General features: G+C 46.2%; 1 non-coding gene across 1 annotated transcript; it reads left to right on the top strand.

Annotated features, from left to right (window-relative positions):
- Positions 1-3125: 3125 nt before the first annotated feature.
- On the top strand, positions 3126-3218 carry trnar-ucu (transfer RNA arginine (anticodon UCU)). Its single transcript has 2 exons — positions 3126-3162; positions 3183-3218. It is a non-coding gene; the product is annotated as a tRNA-Arg (tRNA).
- Positions 3219-17743: the final 14525 nt, after the last annotated feature.

Raw genomic sequence — 17743 nt, 5'->3', positions numbered from 1 at the left:
TTGAAATTCTACTCTGTATTCCAAGATCCAAGTCACTTACCTTTAGCAAAAAAAACAGTGGTTCTGGCACTGACCCTTGGGGAACACCACTGTCGACTATCCTCCGGTCTGACCAAGAACCATTTAATAAGACTCGCTGTTTTCAGTCTTTAAAACAATTTACTATCCAAATGGACACTGACCCTCCTAATCCATGAACCCCAATTTTGTTAACCACCCTTTTATGTGGTACTTTATAAAATGCTTTCGTAATATCCATATAAACAACATCCACTGCATTCCCTTCATCAGTATTCTCAGATAGTTTATCAACAAATGCAGTTAGATTCGTCAAGCATGAACTCCCATTGATAAATCCATGCCCACTCTCCTGAATTAACTCAAACCTCTCCAAAGGACTTGATTTTTTTCCCTGACCTGTTGATCTCATGCTGATAGCAAGTTCACCACAGAGCATGTTTTTGGCAATGTGACCGTCATCCATTTGGCCCAGTCAACAGAGTCACCGCTGACTCAAGAGGGCAAACATGCTGCGGATCCCTGCACTCTGGTGTACTTCCGCATTCGGCACTCTGTCCTGCCAGGAGATGCCCAGTATCCATCTGCGGCAGTGGAGGTGGAAGCTGTTCAGCCGCTTTTTTTGGCTTGTATAAGTTGTTGATGCTTCTCTACTATAAAGGAGGGTGCTGAGAACACAAGCCTGGAACACGTGGAGCTTTGTATTTTCGGTCAGTTTGCTGTCGGTTCACACTTGTCTTCTCAACTTTGACATGACAGCTGCAGCATTGACAATCCTGGTGCTGATTTCAGCATCAAGGGACAGATTGCTGGTGATTGTTGATCCAAGGTATGTGAAGCTGTTGACAACCTCCAAAGTGAGGTTGTCGATGTTGATGGAAAGTGGAGTCTCTTCGTCCTGGCCCGTAACTTTCATCTTTCTGATGCTGATTGTCAGTCCAAACTCTTTGCAGGCCAGGGAGAACCGATCTACAAGCTGCTGTGACTGAACTTCATTATGGGATGTCAGCACAGCATCATCAGCAAATAGCAACTCACAGACTAGGAATTTACCCACTTTGGTCTTGGCGCACAGTCTTGCCAATTTGAACAGCTTGTCGTCAGCTCTGATGTGCAGGTGAACACCTATATCTGAGTAATTGAAAGTGGACAATAGCAGCATGGAGAAGAATATGCCAATTATAAAGGATGTGATAACTAGACAGTTCGAAAATGATGACATGATTGGGCAGAGTCAAGAGAGATTTATGAAAAGGAAAACAGGTTTGAAAAACCTGTTGAGATTTTTGAGGATGTTACCTATAAAACAGATAAAGGAGAACCAGTAGATGTGTGGTATTTGTATTTTCCTTTGGTAAGGTTCCACACAGGAGGTGAGTAAACAAAATTAGAGCACATCGGCTTGGGGATAATATACTGATATGGATTGAGAATTGGTTAACAGACCGAAAACAGAGAGCAGGAATAACGGGTCCTTCTCAGGATGGCAGGCTGTTACTATTGGGGTACTGCAAGGATCAGTGTTGGAGCCACAGCTGTTAACAACCTATATAAATGATTTGGATGTGGGGATTAAATGTAATATTTCCAAGTTTGCAGATGACACAAAGCTCGGTGAAGTGTGAGTTGTGAGGAGGATGCAGAGAGGCTTCCAGGAGACCTGGAGAGGCTAAGTGAATGGGCAAGAACATGGAATATAATGTGAATAAGTGTGAAGTTATTCACTTTGGTAGAATAAACAGAAAGACAGAGTATTTCTTAAATGGTGAGAGGTTGGGAAGTGTCGATGTCCAAAGGGACCTGGGTGCCCTTGTTCCTGAGACACTAAAAGCTCTTGTGCAGGTGCAGCAATCAATTAGGAAGGCAAATGGTATGTTGTACCCACACGAGGGGTCATGAGTACAGGAGTAAAGATGTCTTGCTGCAATTGTCTAGAGCCTTGGTGAATCCGCACTGGAGTATTGTGTACAGTTTAGTCTCCTCATCTTATGAAGGATACACTTGCCATAGAGGGGGTGAAACAGAGGGTCAACAGACTAATCTTTTTTTTGCATTTATTTCATTTCATCTCAGTTTGTTCAGTTTGCTTACCTACTGTTTTTTTTCAGGTTTGTACTTCCTGCTGTTCAATATTCAGTCCATTAACACCTAATCTGTACTCATGCTTTGTCTTTCAACACACCATTAACATATTGTTTGCCTTTGCTGCATGACCTTTTGGTCAGCTATGTGGCCTTGTCCAATCTACACCTTCTCCTTTGTTATCTCTTGCCCCACCCCCACCCCACTTGCTTCTAACCTGTGACCTTTCTAATATATGTCAGTTCCGAAGATGGGTCACTGACCTGAAACGTTAACTCTGCTTCTCTTTTCACAGATGCTGCCAGACCTGCTGAGTGGTTCCAGCATTTCTTGTTTTTATGTCACCAGACTAATCCCTGGGATGGTGGGATTGTCTTATGAGGAAACTGGGCCTGTATTCCTTAAAGTTTCGAAGAATGAGAGGTGATCTGATTGAAACTGACAAAATTCTTACAGGGCGTGACAGTGTGGATGTAGATAGGATGTTTGCCCTGGTTGGTGAGTCTAAAACCAAAGGACATCGTCTCAGAATAAGAAGTAGGCCATTTAAAACTGAGATGGGTGGAATTTCTTCACTCAGACGGTGGTGAATCATTGGAATACTGTGCCCCAGAGGGCTGCAGCAGCTCAATCATTGAGCATGTTCAAGACAGAAATTGATAGAAATCTTGATACTCATGACATCAAGGGATATGGGGATAGCATGGGAAAGGGGCTTTGAGGTAGGTGATCAGCCATGATCGAATTGAATGACAGAGCAGGCTCGACGGGCTGAATACCTTACTCCTATGTTCCTCTATTCCTAAGAGAGTTGGCGCCAGCGCGCAGCCCTGCTTTACCTCACTGCTGATCTTGAAAGCGTCTGATGTTGCTCCATTGTAACTGATGGAACTGTGCATGTTCTCGTGGAAAGAAGAGATGATGCCCAAGAGGTCAGGAGGGCAGCCTGTGTTCCATTGCAGTTTGAAGAGGCCGTCTCTGCTGACAAGATCAAAGGCCTTAGTGATGTTGATAAAAATGGGTGAGGCTCTGTGGCGCAATGGATAGCGTGTTGGACTTCTAAATAATGATAAAAAAAAGCCATTCACAGGTTGTGGGTTCAAATCCCACCAGGGTCAGATTTTGGACCAGAGGCAGAAGAGCACGACGGAACAGAGAGTTAACAAGTGTGTCAAAAGCACTGACTCAGAGACAGAGAGAGAGAGGAGCACAGCAGGAGCAGAGCTGGGGTAAAAAAATCAAGGAGTGACATCACAATGGAGAGTGAGAGCAGGGAAACAGAGAGCCGCTGGGGTGAGTTTACAGAATCAAAGTAATTCATGACAACGCTACTTCATCGGATAACGTCATCAGGATGCGCCGCGTTGCGCACATGCGCAGACGGTGTCATGCCCCTTGCGCATGCGCTGCGGTCCGACTCTCCAGGACTGATTTGCGCATGCGCAAAGGACGCGGTACGCGCATGCGCACACAGTCTATTCATCTCTGCGCATGCGCTGCGGACCAACCTGCCGGTAAGGTTGTGCGCATGCGCAGATGACGTCATCGCGTTATTTCGTCTTCCTCCTGACGCGCCAGTTTGGCCTCTGCGCATGCGTCAAAGCTTCGGCGCGACTTTTTGAAAGTGGAAGGAGCGGAGGTTTCGTCGGGCATCTTATCTGAATTATTTATTCGTTTTGGAGACTTGCTTCATTTTTATTTGACACAGGAGATTGTTCCAAGGTAAGTTGCTCTGCCTTTGTAAGTTGCTCTGAAAACATTTCCATTGTCTGGGCCACCGCATGTTCTCCAGTCCCTGTTGTGAGTTGCTCTGAAAACATTTCCATTGTCTGGGCCACCGCATGTTCTCCAGCCCTTGTTGTGAGTTGCTCTGAAAACATTTCCATTGTCTGGGCCACTGCAGGTAGCAGGATGAAGGCACAGTGACTGTGATTTCTGGCGCCAAACAGTACACACTGCAGATACATGATGGCCAGGCTACCTGCAGCTGCATCTTCTCCATTCAGACTTTGTTGCCCTGCAAACGTGCTGTTGTTGTGCAGAGGCATCTGGGTCTGCCTTTGGACAGGCTCGCCCCCAATTGTCGCTGGCGTGCATCTTAGACACCAACGACGACAGGCATGGCTGCTGCCATTGTGATTACAGAGGAACAGCCAAGGCCCCTCAGCCACAATGAAAAATACCGCTTGCTTTCAGATCAATTGTACCAGCTGCAACAGGCCGTTCTGCAGAGTGGAACGGCAGCATTCATGAGGAGACTGGACTGGCTGCGGCAACAGACTCTCCGCTGGCAGCAAGGACTGGCTGATGAGATGGAGCCATTTACTATGCCCAACAATTGCCCGGAAGCACCTTCGGATGGAGGTGGCCGCGCGCTGGACATCAGTCACGTGTCACAAACCCTGGATCCTGAGCGTCTCACCCCCTGGCCTAATGATCTGATGGACCATACATATGCCTACCTGTTCAAATCTCCACTTCCCCTACCTGCGGTACCCTCTCCTTGCTGCTCAGTTACACAGTCACCTGCTCCTACAACCATCAGGGCAGTGCACATGGACACACAGTTACCTGCTCCTACACCCATCAGGGCAGTGCTCATGGGCACACAGTTACCTGCTCCTACACCCATCAGGGCAGTGCTCATGGGCACACAGTTACCTGCTCCTACACCCATCAGGGCAGTGCTCATGGACACACAGCCACCTGTTACCCCATCCGACGTTGAAACAACCATGCAGAGCCTTGTGAGTCTCCGCAATTGCCAGTTGCTGCCTGTCAAGCAGAGAGGGCGTCCAAAGGGGTCAAGCACTTGGGGAACATTCAGCAAGAAGAGACTGAGCACTAAAAGAAACAAGCATGCCGTGTCCAGTGGTAGCAGAAATGTGAATGCTCTTGCTGTGAACACAACTGGTGATAGTAGTAGGCAGGATTAAATGGGAATGGATGGAAAGACGCACGAGTAACATAACCACTGGCAGGGAACTGCTGGGCTAAATGGCCAGCTTTATGTTCATAGCCCAAAAGAAATGTGCTTCTTTTCCAGCACCCTCACATCATTTATGTTTTCCCTGAGAGCAGCATTGAACCATCACGAGATAGGGGCAGTAACATCATCCTGCCTCCTGCAGCTGAGGTGGGTACTAAGTGATTCATTGGCGGTGTTATCAGTACATGCCTTAACCGCAGAACACAAAGCATGCTCAACAGTAATTTCATTGGAGGGAGGGAAGCTCTGACACTGATGTTCTTTCCTTATTTTCTTTCATGTAAAACGTGCCCTTGAGAAAACAATCCTTGACACTTAAGGACGGCATTCAAGCAAAGGAGGCAGTGCGGGAGAGGACGCAAGGATGTGATGATTCCTGCATCTGAGGTGGGTAATAAGTGCTTCATTGGCGACGTTATCAATTGGTGCCTTCACTGCAGAACTTAAAAAGGTGTGCGCAACAGTAATTTCAGTGGATGGAGGGAGGCAAGCTCTGACTCTGATTTGCTTTTCTTGTTTTCATGTAAAACATGCCGTCGAGAAAACAATCCTCGAGACTTACGGTCAGCATTCAAGCAACGAAGGCAACTGGATCATGCTGCGGAGCTCATCACGATGTGAAAAGGAACATTGCATTTATGGATGAATTGGGAATGAACATTGGGATGCACTTGGGGAACATTCACCAAGAATAGATTGAGCTCAGACTCTTGTGACTTTGCCTTCTTCACATGGACAATACAGTAGTGGAATAGAGAGCCAAGCTTTTATTCACCACAAGGCTCTCCAGGAACAATCTCTTCAGCTGTGCATAGCAGAGAATCGGCCTGTCTGTCTAACGGGAATGCTGGACACAACACTCATGTATCCATGCACAGCAGTTCCTCAGATACTTAATGAACTTAATAAAACTTTTCAATAATTAAACCCAGAATTGTTGAGGTTTTGTTTTGCATGCTATTTCCCCGACTTTGCAACTGCACTTCAGATATTCAACTATGGTGGGGGGGGGGCATAGGGAGGGGTGTTTGAAGAGGGGGAGGGGTGGGGAGTGCGGGGAGGGGTGGGGAGAGGGAGCATGCAAAATGCAGGGACCAAACAGTTGCAATGCCTGAAGTACTGAGGAGATTTAGAGAAAGCAACTGGGTAGGGGAGAAAGCAACTGGATTGCGCATCCGCAGCTGGAGGGAACGGCTGAATGGAGAGGGCCGGAAGCGAGAGGCCGTAGAGAGCCGCGGGGAGCGAGCGTGCGAAGACCTTGGTGTCACCGGGTCCAGGGACTGGCCAGTAAGTCTTTTGCTGCACTCCTCTTCCGTTCCGCTGCTCCCCCCCCACTCTCTCCCCTTCCTCCCTCTCCCCCCAGCTCTCCCCCTCCCCCTTCCTTACCCCTCCCTCTCCCTCTTTCACCCCCCCTCCCTCTTTCTCCCCCTCCCCCCTCCCTCTCCCCCTCTCCCTCTTTCTCCCCCCTCCCTCTCCCTCTTTCTCCCCCCTCCCTCTCCCTCCCCCCTCCCTCTTTCTCCCCCCCTCCCTCTCCCTCTTTCTCCCCCCCTCCCTCTCCCTCTTTCTACCCCCCTCCCTCTCCCTCTTTCTCCCCCCCACCTCCCCGGCACCGCTACCGCTGGTCTCCCCGCGCTGCTCTCCCCGGCCCCCGCGCTGCCTTTCCCGGCCCTCGTGCTGATCTCCCCGGCCCCCGTGCTGCCTTTCCCGGCCCCCGCGCTGATCTCCCCGGCCCCCGCGCTGCTCTCCACGGCCCCCGTGCTGCCTTTCCCGGCCCCCGCGCTGATCTCCCCGGCCCCCGTGCTGCCTTTCCCGGCCCCCGCGCTGATCTCCCCGGCCCCCGCGCTGCCTTTCCCGGCCCCCGCGCTGATCTCCCCGGCCCCCGCGCTGATCTCCCCGGCCCGCTCCACTCTCTCACTCCGGCCATTGTATTCTGCCACGTGTTTGTTAGGTTTCATCTCTGTGATTATTTGAATAGCGCCATCTTTGGTCCTGGCAGCTGCAACAGTCGCTGGCTATGACGTTTTCGTGGCACATGCTGCATCTGCGCATGTGCCAAAACAGCGCCACCTACCGATCGCGTTGTCAACAATTGCGGTCTTACAGAATTTGGTTCTTGCTTCGGTGCAGTGGAAGGAGCTGTTTGGTGAGGATCTGTTGAGCTGTGACATCACAGGCAAGCAGGTAGTTGATTGGTTTGGAAAAAGCTGCATGTTTGATGCGCATCTGGTAAGTGATTAAGATCCATTTCAGTCCTAACGTTTAAAATAGTAAACAAACTAGTGGTAAGTTTAATAAAATATGCAATAAAATGAATAATTGAATAAAATATTTAAGTAGTTAATTGAAACACGTTAAGGATGACAGGACAGGTGATGTGTCACAGCTGCAGCATGTGGGAGTTCCTGGATGCCAGTGTGATCCAGGGCAAACACGTCTGCAGTAAGTGTTTGCAGCTCAAAGAGGGAGAAAAAAGGAATGTAGTGGTAGTAGGGGACAGTATAGTCAGGTGGATTGACTCTGTTCTCTGCAGCAAAAGCAAGAGTCCAGACGGCTGTGTTGCCTGCCGGTGCCAGGATTCAGGACATCTGCTCAGGGCTGGAGCGAAACATACAATGGGAGGGGGAGGATCCAGTCGTCGTGTTCCATGTCGGTACCAGCGACATAGGCAGGACAAGGATAGAGGTTCTGCAAAGTCAGTATGAGGAACTAGGTACCAAATTAAGAAGCAGAACCTAAAAGTTAATCATCTCTGGATTATTACCTGAGCCATGTGCAAATTGGCATAGGACAAATAAGATTAGAGAAAGTAATGTGCGGCTGAAAGACTGGTGTGGTAGTAGTGGGTTCTGGTTCATGGGGCGTTGGCACCAGTACTGGGGAAAGAGGTGGCTGTACCATTGGGACGGTCTACACCTGAACCGTGCTGGTGCCGGTGTTCTTGCGAGCCACATAACGAGGGAAGTAGAGACGGTTTTAAACCGAATAGTGGGGGCAAGGGATCAAATTTGGGAAGATATGGTGAATCAAGGAGGAGAGACAAGGCAAGAGAGAAAGGTATAAATATGGGAAATGATAAACAGACTGTGTCAGGAAGGGACAGAATGTACAAATCTAAGAGTAAATCGACAGATAAGGCTGGAGGTGACAAAAATAATAAAAGGACAAAACTAAATGCTCTGTATCTGAACGCATGGAGCATTTGAAACAAAACAGATGAACTGGGAGCACAAATAGAATAAATAAGTACGATCTGATAGTCATTACAGAGACATGGCTGCAGGGCGACATAGATTGGGATGTGAATATTGGAGGTGACATGGCATTTTGGAAGGACAGGAAGCTTGGAAAAGGTGGCGGGGTAACTCTGTTAATTAATGATGGTATTAGCGTAATAGAGAGGGATGACCTGAGTTCTGGAGATCAGGATGTAGAAGCAGTTTGGGTACAAATGAGAAATCATAAAGGCAAGAAGTCACTTGTGGGAGTGGTGTACAGGCCACCTAACATTAACCACACTGTCGGATGGGATATAAAGGAAGAATAATGGCAGCTTGTCAGAAAGGTACTGTGATAATTATGGGGGATTTTAATCTACATATAGATTGGAAAATTCAGATGGGCAGAGGTAGCCTAGATGAGGAGTACATAGAATGTTTTGGGGATAATTTCTTGGAACAATACATTCTGGAGCCAACCAGAGAGCAGGCTATACTAGACCTGGCATTGTGCAACGAGATAGGATTAATTAATGACCTCATAGTTAAGGTGCCCCTAGGTAGTAGCAATTATAATATGATTGAATTTTACATTCAGTTTGAGGGAGAGGAGAGTGGGTCCCAGACTAGTATTTTAAATGTAAATAAGGGCAATTATAATGTCATGAAAGCAGAGCTAGCTAAAGTGAACTGGCAAATTAGGTTAAGGGATAAGTCAATAGAGATGCAGTGGCAGACATTTAAGGGGATATTTCAGAATACACAGAATAGATACATTTCAACGAGAAAGAAAAGTTCCAAAGGTGGGACTCACCATCCATGGTTCACGAAAACAGTTAAAGATACTATCAAACTTAAAGGAAAAGCCTATAATTGTGCAAAGGTGGGAGGCAGGTCAGAAGATTGGACAGAATATAAAAAAAACAGCAAAGAATTACTAAAAGATTGATAAGGAAGGTAAAATTAGAGTATGAGAGAAAGCTCGCAAGGAATTTCAAGACAACTAGTAAGAGTTTCGATAGATATTTTAAAAAGAAAAGAGTTAACAAAGCGACTGTTGGTCCAATAGAAAGTGTGTCTGGGGAATTAATAATGGATAATGAAGAGATGGCAGATGAATTGAACAGATACTTTGCATCGGTCTTCACTATTGAGTATACAAATAACATCCCAGTATTCGCCGGCGATCAGGAAATTGAAGGGATGGAGGAACTCAAGAAAATTACAATCACCAGGGAAGTGGTACTAAACAAATTGTTGGAGCTGCGGGTTGACAAGTCGCCAGGTCCTGAATTGGCTAGTGAGATAGTTGATGCGCTGGTTTTAATATTCCAAAATTCCCTAGATTCGAGAAAGTTCCGTTAGATTGGAAAAGAGTGAATGTAACTCATTTATTCAAAAAGGGAGGGAGACAGAAAGCAGGAAACGACAGGCCAGTTAGCTTAACATTTGTCTTAGGGAAAATGTTTGGAGCTATTACAGAGGATGTTATAGCAGCGCATTTAGAAAAAATTAAGGTAATCAGGCAGAGTCAACATGGTTTTTTGAAAGGGAAATCATGTTTAACCAATTTATTGGAGTTCTTTGAGGGAGTTACATGTGCTGTGGATAAAGGGGGACCAGTGGATGTATTGTATTTCGATTTCCAGAAGGATAAGGTGCCATATCAAAGGTTATTGCAGAAAATAAAAGCTCATGGTGTCGGGGGTAACATATTGGCATGGATAGAAGATTGGCTAGCTGACAGGAAACAGAGAGTCAGCATAAATGGGTCATTTTCTGGTTGGCAAGAAGTAACGAGTGGTGTGCCACAGGGATCTGTGCTGGGGCCTCAACTTTTTACAATTTATATAAATGACTTAGATGAAGGGACCGAAGGTATTGTTGCTAAATTTGCTGATCACAAAGATAGGTAGGAAAGTAGGTTGTGAAGAGGACATAAGGGGGCTACAAAGGGATATAGATAGGTTAAGTGATTGGGCAAAGACTTGGCAAATGGAGTATATGTGGGAAAGTCGGAAATTGTCCATTATGGCAGGAAGAATAAAAAAGCATATTATCTAAATGGTGAGAGATTGCAGAGCTCTGAGATGCAGAGGGATCTGGGTGACCGAGGGCATGAATTGCAAAAGGTTAGTATGTAGGTCCAGCACGTAATTAGGAAAGCTAATAGAATGTTATCATTTATCACCATGGGAATTGATTACAATAGTAGGGAGGTTATGCTTCAGCATTACAGAACATTGGTGAGACCTCTTCTGCAGTACTGAGTACTGTACTGGTCTCCTTATTTGCGGAAGGATGTAAATGCATTGGAGGTAGTACAGAGAAAGTTTACGAGACTAATACATGGAATGGGTGGGCTGTCTTACGAGGAAAGATTGGACAAGCGAGGCTTGTCTCCACCAGAGTTTAGAAGAGAAAGAGGCGACATGATTTGTTATTTAATTTATTAATTAACAAATTAGCTATCCTCCAGTCTTCCGGTACCTCACCCGTGGCTGACGATGATACAAAAATCTCTGCCAGCGCCCCAGCAATCTCCTCCCTTGCTTCCCATAGCATCCTAGGATACATCTGATCAGGCCCTGGGGATTTATCCACCTTAATGCGCTTCAAAACCTCCAACACCTCCTCCTTTGTAATGTTGATATGCTGCAGGATATCACTGTTCCCTCCCTTGAACTCACTAGCTTCCATGACCTTCTCCACGGTAAATACAGACGAGGAATATTCATTTAAGACCTCGTCCATTTCGCGTGGCTTCACACATAGATTGCCACACTGATTCTTAAGGGGACCTACTCTCTCCCTAGCTACCCTTTTACTCTTAATACACTTATAGAATCTTTTAGGATTGTCCTTTATCTTATCTGCCAGGGAAATCTCATGGCCCCTTTTCGCCCTCCTAATTTCCTTCTTAAGTATACTCCTATATCCCCTATACTTCTCGAGGGACTCGCTCGATCCCAGCTGCCTATACCTGACGTATGCCTCCTTCTTTGTCCTGACCAGACCCTCAATATCCCTCGTCAACCAAGGTTCCCTAAACTTGCTAGCCTTGCCCTTCCATCTATCAGGAACATGCTGGCCCTGAACTCTTCCTATCTCACTTTTAAAAGCCTCCCACTTGCCAGACGTCCCTTTACCTGTAAACAGCCTCTCCCATTCAACTTTTGAGAGTTCCTGTCTGATGCCATGGAAATTAGCCTTCCCCCAATTTAGGACTTCAACCTGAGGACCAGTCCTATTCTTTTTCATAACTATCTTGAAGCTAATAGAGTTATGGTCACTGGTCCCAAAGTGCTCCCCCACTGCCATATCAACCACCTGCCCATCCTCATTTCCTAAGAGGAGATCGAGTGTAGCCCCTTCTCTAGTCGGGCCATCCACGTACTGCTTCAGAAAACTATCCTGGACTCACTTAACAAATTCTTCCCCATCTGATCCCTCAGCACTAAGGCAGTCCCAGTCAATATTAGAGAAGTTAAAATCACCTACTATTACAACCCTATAATTCCTATACCGATCTGTGATTTCCCTACATATATGCTCCTCCACTTCCCTCTGACTATTGGGGGGCCTATAGTATAATCCCATCAAAGGGATCACCCTTTTATTATTTCTAAGTTCTACCAGTATGGCCTCACTGGACATTCACCCCGGGATATCCTCTCTAAGTACTGCCGTGATGCCCTCCCTAATCAATAGTGCAACTCCCCCTCCTCTCTTACCTCCACCTCTGTCACGCCGGAAGGATCGGTACCGCGGAACATTGAGCTGCCAGTCCTGCCCATCCCTCAACCACGTTTCCGTAATAGCTACAATACCACAATCCCATGTACCTATCCATGCTCTGAGTTCATCTGCCTTACCTGTAAGGATACTTGCATTAAAGTAAATGCAGTTTAGCCCACCAGACCTTCCACGCTCCCTGTCCTGCCCCTTCCTGGCCTGCCTACTGGACTTGCTTGCTTTAACCTCTCCATTTGCCTCAACTATCTCATCGGAGAGACTACTACTTTGGGTCCCACCCCCGCTGCAAGACTAGTTTAAACCCTCCAGTGTATTACTATAAAATCTCCCTACAAGGATATTGGTCCCCTTCCAGTTCAGATGCAACCCGTCCCTCTTGTCCAGGTCACCTCTGCACCAGAAGAGATCCCAATGATCCAAGTACCTGAAGCCCTCCCGCCTTCGCCAGTCTTCAGCAAAGCATTCATTTGCCTAATCCTCCTAATCCTACCCGCACTAGCACGTGTCACAGGGAGTAATCCTGAGATTACAACCCTAGAGGTCCTGCTCTTTAACCTTCTGCCTAACTCCCTATATTCACTTTGCAGAACCTCATCTCTCTTCCTGCCTATGTCGTTCGTACCAATATGGACCACGATCTCTGGCTGCACACCCTCCCCTTTCAAAATTTCCGGCAGCTGCTCCGAAACATCCTTGACCCTAGTATTAGGGAGGCAACATACCATCCTGGAGTCTCGTTTGCGGCCACAGAAACGCCTATCTGCACCCCTTATGATAGAATCCCCTATCACAATAGCTCTTCCACCCCTTTTCCTCCCCTGCTGTGCAGCAGAGCCCTCCGTGGTGGCACGGACCGCGCTGTTGCTCTTTTCCCCTGGGAGGTCATCCCCCCAACAGTAACCAAAGCAGTATCTCTGTTTGAGAGGGGGATGGCCACAGGGGACTCCTGCACTACCTGCCTGCTCCTACTATTCCATCTGGTGGTCACCCATCCCTTTTCTGCCTGTGCATCCATGACCTGCGGTGCGACCACCTCACTAAACATGCTATCCATGATGCCCTCAGCTTCGTGGACGCTCCACAGTGAAACCACCTGCAGTTCAAGCTCCATAATGCGAGTAGCCAGTAGCTGCAGCTGGATACACTTCCTGCACACATGGTCGTCATGGAGACTGGGAGGGTTCCTGAATCCCCACATAGCGCAGGAGGAGCATATCACGGGGCTGAGCTCTCCTGCCATGACTTACCCTTAGATTAATTAGTTACTCCCTTAATTAAAAAATACTAATGACACTAGGGGCCTTGTTCTACCCACTACAATCTCAAGTCCTTCATAAGCGACACTGAATTTAAAAAAACACTTTAGTAGTACTCATCTTATCAGCAGAGGTTTTTTTTTCAAGTAAAATACTTTGCCCTTTTCTTTATGATATTTAAATACACGAACAGCAGTGACTCACCAACCAATCACCTTGCAGCTCTCCTCTGACATCACAGTTGGCTTCTTTTTTTTCAAAACTCCAGCACACTGGAAGAGCTCCACTCCACTCCTGGAAGGGAAGAGACTGGGCCTCGATCCTCGGATTGGATTTATAGGCTCCGCTCTCAACGTTCTCCTCATATCGGTCAATATAGGTCTGCTCCGCTCCGCTCCTCTCCGCTCCCGGAAGGTAATTCACCAGCTTTTGCAGAAAAGTAGGTCTTAAGCTGTTGCAGTACCTGTTAGAAAGATAGTCTAAGCTATTCTGAAGTCATCTTCCAATGTCATCTACATGGAAGCAGGATTTTAAAGGATAAGATGTAGTTTTTAAAAGTCACTTCAATCTTGCTCAAGAGTCTTTACAAAGAAGCCAAGTAAATCTTGATAAAAAGTCGTATTCATTTAGAGATCTTTTAAAAGCACTTCAATCTTGTTAATAAAAAGTAAGATGTAAATTTAAGAACTCTGATCAGGCTATGCTAAAAAGTTACATACAATTAAGAAATAAAATACAACATTTAAAATGTCTGAACTCCCACTGAAATTTGACCACTGCTGCTGCCGGTGTCTTCCTGGAATAGTGGAGCTGTTGTGTCAACAGAAAAGTCTTTCCCGAGCAGCCTGTTGGTACCGGCTTTAATCCAACCCAGGTAAAAATCAGGGTACATTGTGGGCAATGAGCCCAAATTGCTGAACTACAGGTCCCTGTCACTTTAAAGAGTGGGCTGGTGCGATTATGATCAGAGGCTCCTTCTAAGCACATTTCTCACCACCACAACTTCCAGATGCTGGTGTTAGTGTGTGCATGTACCAGCAGTTGCAGTGCTGTTCAGACCCTCAATAGCAGTGAAAGTCTCAGAATTCACCGCTATTGGGGCTGTAAAATCCAGGCCAATATCTCACAGTCCTGTTAGATTTGCTCTCCCTCTGTACAAAATCAAACTCCACACATTGTCTTTCACTCACTCCTGTTTCCAGCCCTGATGGTGCAGAAATCCCCTCTCAAAGGTACACAATCCAGTTGATTTCTGATCAAATACCTCCTTCCTCATTCAATAGAGGAAACAGAGACATGAACAGGAGTCAGGTGCAAGAAAGTTTCACCAACAGAGCAAAGAAAACACCAACAAAAGTCACACCTACTTTCCAAATCATTTCATTGGAATATTCTTTCACTTGTTTTCTCGGATGACTGCAAGAAATCTGAAAATGAGCACCATGAGGTTTGTGTTCACTGGTCACTTGTTCTCCTGTGTTTGTCTGTCAGGTTTGTAATTCAGTTTGTATTGGATATTGAAGAGAATCTCTTTTCAAGATGATTGCACATCGTACTGTGTTTAAAGCAACCAACTTGTAAAATGGCAGAAAATGAACGTTTCAATACCTGTGTGACCAGATTCTTCCAATGCTTTTCAACAGCTAGATTGATGATGCTTGCAATCTGTATCCTGTGGAGAATGGGAGAGGAGAACAAAAACATGGTGCATGAACAGGACAGACTGTGTAAAATGGGAGCACAGAAATACTGCCACCTCATTGAAAGTTAATGAGATTTATTCTAAGTCAGAACCTGTCCACAATGAACAAGTGAATACATTAATTGTCCACTTTCAATCGAAATGGGACTGAGGTTCCAACAGAGAAGTTTTCTGGAAAATACCTGATGCAGTTTTAAAATTGATGAACTGGAACATCTTATACTAACTTTCAAATAACTGTAGTGATTGTATAGTTCTCATAGTGGAGAGAAGGAGTTGTTTATAAATATAAGCAGAAAAACACATTTGTGGATTGGTGAATGAGCTTTATCTTTCTGAAATGTATTTGTCCATTGGTTGCAGGTCACTGGAAATTCTTTTTTACATTTCAATTGTAGCAGCAGCAGTTAGCAGCAAAATGTCTGATTAATCAGAGTAGTGGGTCTGGGAAACACTTAAACTGCCGAGACCCTGTAAAACAGAACTCCAAGTAATAGTTTAAATAAGGCACTGAACTGTCAGGAAAAAAAACCCGACACGAACCTGACAGAACCACATTGGACCCGAGCCCGACCCGGCCCGAGTATCTCCATTTATTCCCGCGCCCGAACCGACCCGAGCCTTACCCGACCACCGGAATGTTCACTTCACCTCCCTCCCGATTCCGAATCTACAGGAAGCTGCAGCATGAGCGCAATGACGTCATAGAGATGCTCACTTGCTCACTGAGCAGACTCAGAGTTTCCCTCCTTGATGACCCGGACTCCCAGCTTAGGTTGGCTTTTCAACTTTTGACACTTATTAAACTCAACTTCCCAGCAGAGTTAAATGTAATACTTACTGTGTGTGTCTGACACGGACTCAGCCCGACCTGGACCCAGCCCGACCCGAACCTGGCCCGACCTGACCCGAGCCCTAAAGCCAGACCCGGAAGAGTGACCCAACACGACCCGGACCCGACACAGGTCGTCGGGTCCCGTTGGGTTCAGGTCGGGGTGGCAGGCCTTTTCAGAGCGGAGGTCAGATGAGGAGTGAATTAATTTCAATCACTGAATCTAAACAAGAAGTAAATCTGCAAGGAATGTAAAACTTTGCTTTACCTGTGAGATTGTGGCGCAACGGCAGCGCATCTGACTCCAGATCAGAAGGTTGTGTGTTCAAATCATGTCAGGCTCACTTATATTTTACAGCAGCTCATGTTCCTGGATTTTCTCTCAGAAGAGAGTTCGTTCTCTTGGAATGTTCGTGCATGGTGGAATTTCAAGATCAACTTTAATAGATTAAAGTCCTGATTTCTGGTTCCGTTCCATTTCCATGCTCAATTCTTATTTCACACTGTTTTCTATCAGAACAATGTTTCAGGGATGTGATGTGTCCATTGTTTGGACAATCGCTCTGTCACCCAGCGTGAGAAACAAAACACAAACCGCACAGCGTGCGGCTCAAACCCATACCTGGCTCTGTCTATAGGCCGTTTAGTTCAGTTGGTTCGGACGCAGTGTTGATAACAACAAGGCTGTGGATTTGATCCCCATGTGCGCTGTCACATGGTCAGTCATTAATTTGACACATTTTTGTCACACTTAAAATCCAACTTTTAGATGCAAACAACTTTACATCAAATGTCAAAGGGAATTTATTTTGAATAACATCCATTGCATCTTTGTCACTGGTCTGGAGTAACACAGAATTCATTCCAATTATCTTCCGTTTGCTGATAAACATTGAACTCGTGGCCTGTTCTCGTTAATGGTCACGAGCAGCAAAAACAGACAGAGCAGGTCTGACCGAACAGAGATGTGGAAAAGGCTTCAGTTTGGGACATGTGCAGCAAATCAAATGTTCACCCGGCCCCGAAAGATTCAAAAACTGGGGAAAAGGACACAAGGAGATAGAGAATAAGCAAAAGCAGACAATGTAAATATTTCCCATCCTTGATATCTCTCTATTCCAATCCAACCTTCAGAGTTGGGTAAATAATTTCAGTGTAAATTGTGCAGCTCAAGAGTCAAAACCAAAGGGCGATGCAGAATAAAGGAGAACTGCCAAAACCCCAGATTGAACCAGGGATCTTCAGTCTAACACACTCCCAACTGAGCTATTTCAGTCTCACAGGCTTGGGATGATAAGTGGCAAGTAACATTCGCACCACACAAGTGCCAGGCAATGACCATCTCCAACAAGAGAGAATCTAACCATCTCCCCTTGACATTCAATAGCATTACAATCACTGAATCCCCCACCATCAACATCATGGAGGTTACCATGGGGAGCCATACAAATAACTTGACTAGACGAGCAGGTCAGAGGCTTGGAATCCTGAGATGAGTAATTACAGTGCAGCTGTTGGCTCCACCCCAGGGGCTGAATTTTTTCTGTAAACCATGAAGCAGCTTCCTCTCAAATCCCAGGTTTATCAATAAATCCTCTTACAAAAGCCCCAAAGTGTGATATATTCCTCTCACTCATCCATGACTCCTGACTCCCCAAAGCCTGTCCACCATCTGCAATTAACAAGTCAAGAGTGTGATGGAATACTCTCCACTTGCCTGGATGGGTGCAATTCCAACTCAAGAATCTCAACACCGTCCAGGACAAAGCAGCCCACTTGATTGGCACCCCATCTACAAACATTCACTCCCTCCACCATCGGCACACAGTGGCAGCAGTGTTAACCGTCTACAAGATGCACTGCAGCAATGCACCAAGACTTCTTCGACAGCAC

The sequence above is a fragment of the Heterodontus francisci genome, unplaced genomic scaffold, assembly GCF_036365525.1.
Source record: "Heterodontus francisci isolate sHetFra1 unplaced genomic scaffold, sHetFra1.hap1 HAP1_SCAFFOLD_75, whole genome shotgun sequence".
Lineage (NCBI taxonomy): Eukaryota > Metazoa > Chordata > Chondrichthyes > Heterodontiformes > Heterodontidae > Heterodontus > Heterodontus francisci.
This window is presented reverse-complemented; position numbering and strand designations above follow the sequence as displayed.